This window comes from Falco peregrinus, chromosome 16, assembly GCF_023634155.1.
Source record: "Falco peregrinus isolate bFalPer1 chromosome 16, bFalPer1.pri, whole genome shotgun sequence".
Taxonomy (NCBI): Eukaryota; Metazoa; Chordata; class Aves; order Falconiformes; family Falconidae; genus Falco; species Falco peregrinus.
In genome coordinates, this window is record NC_073736.1 from 5,849,050 (window position 1) to 5,858,833 (window position 9,784).

The window sequence follows — 9,784 nt, forward strand, 5'->3', positions numbered from 1 at the left end:
TTGCTTTTTTTCCACCCAAGAGGCTGAGCTCCCCCAGGTTGTTCTCTGAGGACGCAACATTTTGGTCCTTGCAAAATCCCTTTGCCTGGGGACAGGCGCTCGAGACCTCGTGGCTGTGGCAGTCACTTGCCTCCCCAGCATGTGTGCCCCTCCTGGCTGGGGCTTTGGGGACGTGGGACCCGTGGCCGTGGGTGCTGTGCCCGGGTACCGGCAGGGGGAACTGCGCATCCAGCATGGCAGCCTGGCTGTGGGTGCTGGACCACGCGTGGCCTTGGGGACTGGGGCTGCCGACGGCCGTGCCGGGTCCCCGCTGTCACCTCTGGGCTGGCACCCCCGGGGTGCGCAGTGGGTGCGGTGCTGGGGTTTATGGCTGCGGGGGTGCTGGGAGCTGCTGCCGTTGCTTGTACGAGCGTCGGCTGCAGTGTTTGCAGGAGGGGAGGAAGTGGCGAGATCCCCAGATGCCTTCCTCACCCTGCTCACCCTCCTCCTCCTGCTACTGCTGGTGGGGCAGCAGTGGGGGGCTGCTGGGGTGGGCAGCACGGGGCATGCAGGTGCAGCAGCAGGGGCTGTGGAGGGGCTCGGACGGGTCCTGTTAGGTTGTTTGACTCCAAGCCATCACTTCTCTGCTTCCCCTGCGTGGGGCTTTTCCCTGAGGGACTCAGGACCAGGCTCTGAGCCCAGGCTGGGGACCCCCAAGCATCTCCCCGGGTGAGTTTGTGGTCCCTGAGCTGAGCGCTGGGCAGGTGGGAGTACGAGAGCGCTGCCCACGAGCTTTGCCAATCGGCGGAGCAGGAGGGCTCCAAGTGCGTGACACCAAAGGCTTTCTCTGATTATTTGTTTCATTATTTCATGCTTGGAGCTGGGGTACTTTTTGCTCCGGCCGATGGAGCTGTATTTTCCAACAGCACTGGCTGAATGAGCCTTGCGGTGCCACTGCCAGAGCTGCCGAAACCTCTCCGCTGACCCGGCTGCAGGATTTTGCTTCGCCTGCGGCACTTGGGTACCTTGGAACCACACAAGATCCCTGGGGCGAAGCAGCTGGTGCTCCGGGATGGGACAGTAAGTGCTGGGGATGGGGGCATGGGAAGGGGACTTGTGGGCCGGGGGGGGGGTGGGTTCCCAACCTTTCCTATCCTGCTGGAGAGGGTCTTGGTACTTCTGGGCTTTTAGGGATACAGAAATGCGGGGTGGGATGTGCACCCTACGATGCAGGTTGGCTGCAGGCGGGCTGTGGTGCAGAGGATGCAGGTTTTGGACCAGCCATGGTGAGCTGGAGGGGGTACCCCAATGCTCCCCCCAGTTACTGGGGGCTCCTTTGCTCAAACCACATCATCACCCCTGGCTCTTGTGCTGCCTTTTGCTGGTTTTAATGGGATTGATGGGATGCAACAGGCTGCAGGAGCCCCCAGAGGTATTTTCAATCTACATTTGGGTGAAATTCAGTCTGAATCTTCTCCAGTGCTCACTCCTGTGCCGTTGGGTTTGGGGTGCTGCACCAGACCCCAGCGCTGTGTCCAGCTGTTCGTGTGGGACCCCCGGTGCTAAGGGCACAGTGGGGCTGGTCCCGGGGGCTTCCCCAGCATCGCCCCGGTGCTGAGCAGCTCATCAAAGCCACCGCTTCGAGCATCGCTTGGCCTGGGAGGATTCTGCGTTGGTGCTGGTGAGACCTGCCTGCCCTGCCGGGCTGCCCGGTGTCTGTGGGTCTGCTGGACAGACAGACTGTCCTGTGGGTCCCGCTTTTTCCTTCCTGCCTCTGCTTCACGTGTCTCCTCTGAAGGCAGCCCGGCGAGCTCTTGCTGCTGCTGTGGAAATGTTTCCCTTCAGCTTACCCAGGGCAAATTTTGAGGTTCAGGGACAGGAACTGATGTGCAAGTGGTAGTGGGGAGGGGGACAGGACAGCGTCAGCCCTTGAAGGACCTGGAGCTTCAACCTCATCCAGAAGCGGCGGGTCCCGGGGTGGTACACAGCTCTGCTCCCTTCTTGCGAGTCTTCTGGCCCTGGGAGTCCCAAGTTTCTCCCCACGCCTCAGCTGCTGGTGACCTTGAAATCAGGTTTACAAGAGGCTTGCTCTGCTTTTTGCCAACCTGTGTTGTTTTTTCTATTTTCTTCCCCCCCTCCATTGCATATGGGGTTTAGCTGAGCCCCGTGCAGGGTGCTGCCAGGAGGGATGCGTGCAGGAGCAGCAGCCTGGATGGAGTTTCCCCACGGCAGCTCTGCAGGTCCCACGTGGCTGATTCCAGCCGCAGCCCTGGGCCAGCAGCACGGTACAACTGTCGGCACATGTTGTGGTTTGGAGATGCACTGACTGAAAAACTTTTGTCTTTTCAAGAAGTTAGCAAAACACTTACCACTGTGCAGCGGCGTTTGCACAAAGTGTAACGTGAGAGGCTGAAAGTGGAACTCGGAGCTGCCTCTGCCTGGTGCAAACCCACCCCTTTGCACTTAAAAATGCTTAAACAAGCACTTTTTTACGTGCTGGTGTCTGGCAAACGGCTCGATGTTGTATCTGTCAGGAGGAAACATTTGAGTTGTCTTAGAAACGCCTGGTAGGCTGCATCTCTTCATGGTGCTTTAAAGGCATTTGCAAAACCTGACGCGCTGTCCTTGTGCGGGCGGTGAAGAGCGAGGGTTAGGGCAAGTTTGCCGGTGCGATCCGTGGGATGCGGGGTGCACCGCTGGACCCAGCCTGGCCTTGTGGCACCCCTCACCCTGAGCATCCCGTATCACCTCTGGTGCTCTGTCCCTGAGACTTTTATGCTGCCATAGCTCGCGGTTGCCCGCGGGCTGGACAGGGCAGAACAAGCCCAGCGTTGGGTTTTGTGGCCGAGCAGCCTGGTTGCCTTTAGGCAGTGCCGTGTCTGGCTCTGCAGCTGATGGGCCCTGGAGCTGAGCGCCTGGGATGCTCCCTCGCTGTCCAGCGGGTGGGGGAAGGAATCGGGCTGGAATTCCGTGTCGTGTTATTTCAAGGTGTAAATGATGCTGAGCTGCAGTTATGGGCTGGGGGCTGTAAACCAGGATGGGCTGTCGAGGTGCCGTCTCCCCTCCCCCCGTGGGTGTAGTGGAGGCAGGAGAGGCTGGAGCTGTGGGGTCCCTGCACTGTGCTGGGCGGCTGGCACAAGACCCCAAACCCGAGGTCCCATCTTTGCCTGAACTGCAAGGCTGTGCCTCTCGGATGGAGGGTGCAGGGTGGCACCTTGCTGTTTGGCGTAAGAAGGTGCCAGAGGTAGAACAGGTAAGAAGGTGACTGGGGTGTGAGCAGTGGTGGCTCTGACCGTGTAGCACTTGAGCAGGGAAGGCTCAGGAGCGTTTGTCCTGTTCCTGGGGGTACGTGGGCTGCTCCAAGACATGCTGCTGCGGGATGGATGCTGCTGCGGGATGCTGCTGCACAATGGGGCAGGAAGGAATGAAATCAAATCCCACAGAGCTGTTGCGAGATGGGAGCTGGAGATGGACAAGAAGAGGAGCTTTGGTGACCTCCTCCGATCCCCCTTGCAAAAGCCAAGCAGGGAGGAGTCGTTTCTTTAGCTGCCAAGTTCCAAAACAGTGAGCTAATACCTAAAAGCCTAACAGTAAATCGTGTCTGTTTGCACGATGCCGCTTGCTCTACCAAAGTGGAAATGTGGACTGTACAAATACGCACGGCACTGCGAGGTGAGAAGCGCAGGCAGATTTTTCCGGGGGCTCAGCCCACAGCTGCCGTTAGGTCTGATGAGCTTGCGCAGGTTCAACGTTTTGGAAAAAAAAAAGAGATTTTCTAAACAAATGTAATCCTAGTAATAAAACCTTGAGGTTGTCTTGGGGGGTGTTCAGGTTTCCTTTATTGCTGAGAGCTTGTTCTGGAAATCACAGTGCTCACTGACACAAATCTCAACTCCAGTGGGAAGATTTGCAGCTTGAAATGTTTTCTGTCTGTTCGGGGAGGGAAGAGCCGAGGAGAGCGGGCGCCAATGGCCACCCAGCTGCCTGTACTGCAGGATTGCTCTGGGGGCTGCATGACGACACCCCCCCACCCCCCCACCCCCCCATTTTGGCACTGGTATTGAAGCCAGCAGTGGAGAAAGGTCTCCTGGGGGTGGTCCTACTGCAGCTCCCCGGGTTCTCCTGTGTGTCCCAGCCCTGGGGTGGGTACAGTGTCACCCCCCTGCACCCTCTGCTTCTCCCTCCCGTCCCGGCAGAAATCCCTTGTCAGAGGGGCTGTGCGCTCGCTGCCGCACGCCAGACTCTTCCTTTCTGTCACTGCTTTCACAGTGGCTGGTGAGGTGGATAAAAACAGAGGTCTGTTTTCTGTAAAGTTGTTGATACTAAAAGGAATAGCTGGGTCAGTGTGGGCGTCGGGTGAGAACAGAGAATTACTCACGCAGAGCAATATTTTGTTGCTTCAGGTTTGAAAGCAAAATTTTTAGATTTGCTCATGAAGTGCTGTAAATAAATAGGGTGAAGAACAGAGGAGAGGGCAGCTGTGAGCGGGGGAATGCTCGGTGCCATTTGCTTGCCGGTATCAGGTAAGGGTGAAGAAAAGCGGCGTGAGGGAATCCAGTGTTGTCTGGGGGAGATGACACTGATGCTACACGTGGTGCTTGGGAAAAAGCACTCAAAGGAGAGCCAGGATATAAAATCTTTGCATCAGGCGCTGACCTGGGACATGCGAGAGATGGTGGGCATGACCCTTTGCAAGCCCTGCTAGCTGCCGTGGGAGTGGAGTATGGAAACCTGGGGACATGGGGCAGCATCAGTGTGGGGATGCTCTGGGCAGGGCTGGGGCTGTTGAAGCAGGTTTGGATTTATAAGCACTCAACGCACACACCCCCCACACCCCCTGAGTTTGTGTGCCCCCCCATACCCATGACGCAGGTATCCTGGGCTCTCCAGTGATCTGGTGCAGGGTTGGGTCCTCACACAGGATCTAGCTGAGCCTTGCGAGCTGGGGGGATCCCACGTTACCTTGTGACCCAGCTAAGTACTGCTGCTGTTGCCATTTCACGCTGCTGTTTCCAGTTCCCTTGGCCCCATTTAGCAGAGGGGTTTTGCAGCCCCCACGCTGCCCGTGCCAGCCCCAGCTCCGAGGCTCCCGCGCTGGCAGCAGCACTCGCTGCTGGGCTGGCAGAGGTGCATCCCCATGGGGGAAAAGCAGGTTTGCTGCTCTGCTTCCCCCGGGATTTGCCGCAGCGGAGCTCGCTCCCCTGGGGAATCTGCGGTTTGTCTCTGCAGCTGGGAGAGCTCCCGTGGGGGTGAGGATGCTGCGACGCTGGGGCGGCTGATGGGGGGCTCGGGGCACTGGGTGCTGTGATGCTGAGCAGCTCCGCCAGCCTGTGTGCTTTCTTCTTTTCACACTTTTTGCAGCAGAGATGCTCTGAAACTACAAGTAATTTGGCAAGAGGAGGGAGTTGACCAGAACTGAATTTGTGATGGTGCTAATTTCCTCCTTGGTAGCTCCAGCTGGCACATAACACCCCTGCAATCTCTGTACATACACCTGTACTGAAGTCACCCGGTTCATCCTGGCCTTTGCTTGACTTAAGAGAAGAAATGGCTGATTTCAAGTACAAGCTGAAGATGAGCCGCCAAGATAAAGAGCAATGAGATATGCATGTGAGAGGCTCTCTTGCTAACTCTTTCTGAAAATACTTCAAGCCTAACTGGAAACCAGGAGTGGTGATGCAGCCAACGCAATCCCACATCCACCCTCTGGATCTGGTGATGACTGTCAGTGCCCTTGGGTGACAATGACGAACAGAGGCTGCTCCGGTGTCACCGCCTTGGCAGTGCAGGCACAAGTGCTTCCCCGCAGCCCGGCCCAAGCGACCCCCCGGCTCAGCTTCCACCAAAATGTGCCTCAGTGTCCCCTCGTCCTGCAGCAGCAGGCTCCTTGGCCATCGCTCCTACTCCTTCCCAGAACCAGGACCTCTAGCTGAACACCTTCCCCAGTGCCTTCTCATACAGTCCTCCTCCAAAGTGTTCTCCTGGCACCCTGGGCTTGCAGCTGTGGAGAAATGTCACAGGGAGACGGCAAAGGGCATCCCTGGGCCTCAAAGGCTGTATCTTGTAGCTCTAGACACAGAAGATGCCTGGGTCCATGCAAAATGACCCAGAAGCAGCATGCAGCTTCCTTCTTGAGGCTCCCCACCGTCCAGGCCTTGCCTCTGAACCTCATTTAAGGTCTCCTGGGAGTGTTCAGGACTGTTGTCCTCTTGTGCATTTGGCTTATGACTTTGCTGCCTCTTCCCTGCGCTGACTTTGCCCTTGCTCCCATGACGCTGGCTTTGTTTTAGCCACGTCCTAGAAGCCTCCTGCCATGGCTCGGACTCAGGTTTTGGACAGGATCATCTCCACAGCTGATATCTGGAGCAGGCTGAGGACAGAGCTCGGTCTGCGGGGAGCCCTGGCTGAGGGGTGCTCGCTCCCACAGCCCTCCCCCCTCCCTGCGCTGCCCCCCCATCGGACGGGCATCCTTTCACAGTCGCAAATGAAATCTCGCGGGAATCCAACTGCATCCCATGCTGTGCAGATGCTGAAGAAGGGATATGGTTTGTGCCAATAGTAGTGCCTCAGTTTGGAGCTGAAGCTGCAGAATTCAACTTGAATTTTGACTTAAGGTAACCTTTTCGCATCCTCGTTCACCGCATAATCCATGTACGTATGAGCTGTGACGTAGCTGCCCAACACTTCACACAAAATCAAGGGACTGTACGTGTGACCTGCTGACTCTGAAGGAATATTTGAAAGATTTACCACAACATTTTTAATTTTTAGTAGTTAGTAGGAAAATAAACCCTCTCTCCTCACCCCACCTTCTTATTTTTAGTAGCAAACTTCCTGCTAAGGAAAAAAAATATCTATTTCTCACTATCAGAGGGATTGGTTTTAATCAAAAGTCTGGCTCTGCTCCAGGTAGATCATCAGTGTTTGCTGCTACCTGAGAGATGAATCACGACGATCTCCGTTTCCTAGTCTGTCGATGTGAGAAGTAGCTGCTGCTCTTGCAAGGGCAGAGGGGAGGCCCAGGGAGCTGGCAGCGCTGCATCTCCCCCTCCTCGAGCCGGGGCTGCAGCGGCTGTTTGCTGCACTCCCACAGGGTTGGTCAACCCTGGACAACCCCAGAGGGACAAACTGTCCTCGGGGCCTGCGTGGATGCCTGGGACAGGAAGACACGTTGTGCAATTGAGACTAGAGGAGCACTGAGCAGTTGGGCACAGTTGCTATTTTGCTAGTGCCCTTAGTTTTCTAATGACAAGGATTATGACTGAGAGTAGATGTTTTTACACCCATATCCGTACTTGCCAGCCTGCTGTAGATCGAGTGGAAGCTAACTGCCATCTCCTGTTGGCCAAGTAGGCTTTGACTTAGGTTGCATTTCACTCCTAGGTTGGTTTGGACCCCAGGGACAAATTGTACTGGTAAGCTGTACAATTTGAAAAACAAAACTTGCCGTGAAATAGCAGATGATGGTTGTATTTTTCTAAGAATTGGGATCTGGTGCACCAGAAGGTCATCAGGATTTCCTGCTGTTGAGCTTGGGATGAGCCGTGCTTTTTTGCTGAATTAAGCTGAATTGCTTAATGCTCAAAAATACCAGACTGGTAAAGGACCCGTTAGCATCAGGCTTGCTTGAACCCAGGGTTAGAGCAATCCTGCTGAGGGCTGCTGGTGCTGACTGTAGAATGACAGGCAGTGGTGGCTGATGATTTAAACCCAGCTGTAAAAGTAAGGTGCTCAGGAACAAAAAGTACTTTTCACGACTAACAGTAAGATGTTCTCCAGAACTTATTCTATTAGGCTAGAACAGGTCCACAGGAATCCTGCTCTGGACTTCTGCAGCACCTTTTCCAACCAGGACAGGCAAAGCCGTTCCCCACTGCTCTGAGAGTCAGAGCAACTCTGGCTGACCCAGCAGTGGGAAGCTGGAGCAGGTTATGGAGAGGGTGTGTGAGATGTGCCGAGCGCAGCAGCTGGGGTCAGTGTTGCAAAAGATTCAGGAAATGAAGTTTCAGCTCAGGGAAAAAGCAAATTGGCACTGCTGCCAGAAAAGGAACCTTGTAGTCCAGCTCCATTGTCTGGAGGAAAACCAACTATTTTTTTGCTTCAGGGTGTGATGAAATGGTGGAGAGACCCTGCCAAGAGGCAAAAAGCAATGAATTACAGAAGGCAGAGGGTAGAAAATGAGAACTGGCTGGGTTAAACTGCTGAATTGGCACCTGTACCAAACTGTTTTCTCCCTGCATTGGAGGCTGGAATCTCCATCTCCTCTTCCATCAGAAAGCCCAAGGAAGCGCTCTGATTTAAGCATCCAAAGAGCTGGTATGGATGGGAACCAAGTCAATAAATTCCCTTCCTTCCTCTGCCTCACCATCTAATAACCCCAAGAGTGAGCTGGTGCATCTGTACCGCACTCTCACAAACCGACAGATCGCCAGTTGGGATAAGACCCCAAAATACCGCGAGGTTCACGCATGTCTGTGGCATCGCATTGTCAGTCTGCTGCTTCGCACTCCGACAGGCGACTTGTGAACCACCTCGGGGCTGAGTTTCAGTATCAGGACCTGAATCCTCCCTGAAGCCTCAGGATGTATCAGGATAAAGCGATTTAGCGCAAGGGAGGAAGGCAAGCGGCTGCTGTTCCTGTTAGGTGGCTGCTTCTCCAGCCTGCTGCGGGTCTCTGTATTGCCGAGGGTAACCAGCCCTTAGTCATTGCGAAACCGCCTGCGTGCGGAGGAGATGCAGATGGAAGGTGCTCGGCATCTTGCCGGGCGGTGGGGCGCGCTGGGGGCTTGGCTGGCGGCAGAGGCCAGTGCGCCCCATGGGAAAGGAGCTTCGCTGAAAACAGGCACCTTTCTGAGAACCAGCTTGTTCGCTCCCAAATGTCTCCGTGGTCTCACACAACCCCCCCGTTCACCAGCTGCGGGTACAACCGGAGGAATTGCTTGGCTTTGCTTACCCCAGAGCCTCTTTTAGCAGTTCTGTTTGTAATTCGCTCTCTGTTCTCAACAGCATCCGTGGCAGCAGCAGAAGTGGTACGATGCTTCCTCCAGGTTTGTGCATCTCCTCCACCTGCCTCAGATGCATCCTGCTGGGCTGCTCGTCTCCACGTGTATAACCCAGAGGGTCGGTGATGGGCAGCGTGGGCTGCAGCCCTGGGGCTGCTCAGGTCCGGCTTCCCATCGCTGTCCTGGTGCTGCACCGGGAGAGAGAGGTGGGTGCTCCTGAAGCTCTGCACTGGGATGCTGGACCCTGACTAGTGAAGCAGGGTGGCAATGGCTGGGGGCAGGGCCTCACCCACCATCAGTGTGCTTCTTTGTTGTTCAGGGCTCTTTTTGGCAGGGAGCGTATTTTAACCTATACTTCTTTTTTATGATTTGCCTTGTATCTTCCCATGCTGTTGGAGAGTAGATGATTTTGTGGCAGGAACCTGCAGAGCTCAGAAAAGGGCTTGGGCAAACTGCTGCGCAGTGGTAGAGAAGAGACATTGAAGTCATGGCAGGTGGTGAAATCCTCCCAAATAATCTGCCCTTGAACTTCAAAGGCGGCACAAAACTGATGGCTGGGCTTTTGCAGGGGACAAAGTGACAGTTGAACGGTTGTTTGTCTTCCCTGAGGAGTGAGGCCTGTTCCTATATAACCTATAGCTCTGCAGGGCTCCCATGCTGCTGCATGCAGGACCCTGGGCTCTGTCCCCAGCGAGGGGCACAGGCAGGACTGATGCTGCCAGCACCTGCCTGCACTTACTTGGAAGCAAGAGCAGCCACTCATCAGCCTTGCGTGTGATCCCTGTGGGAGCACCGCTTGCTAC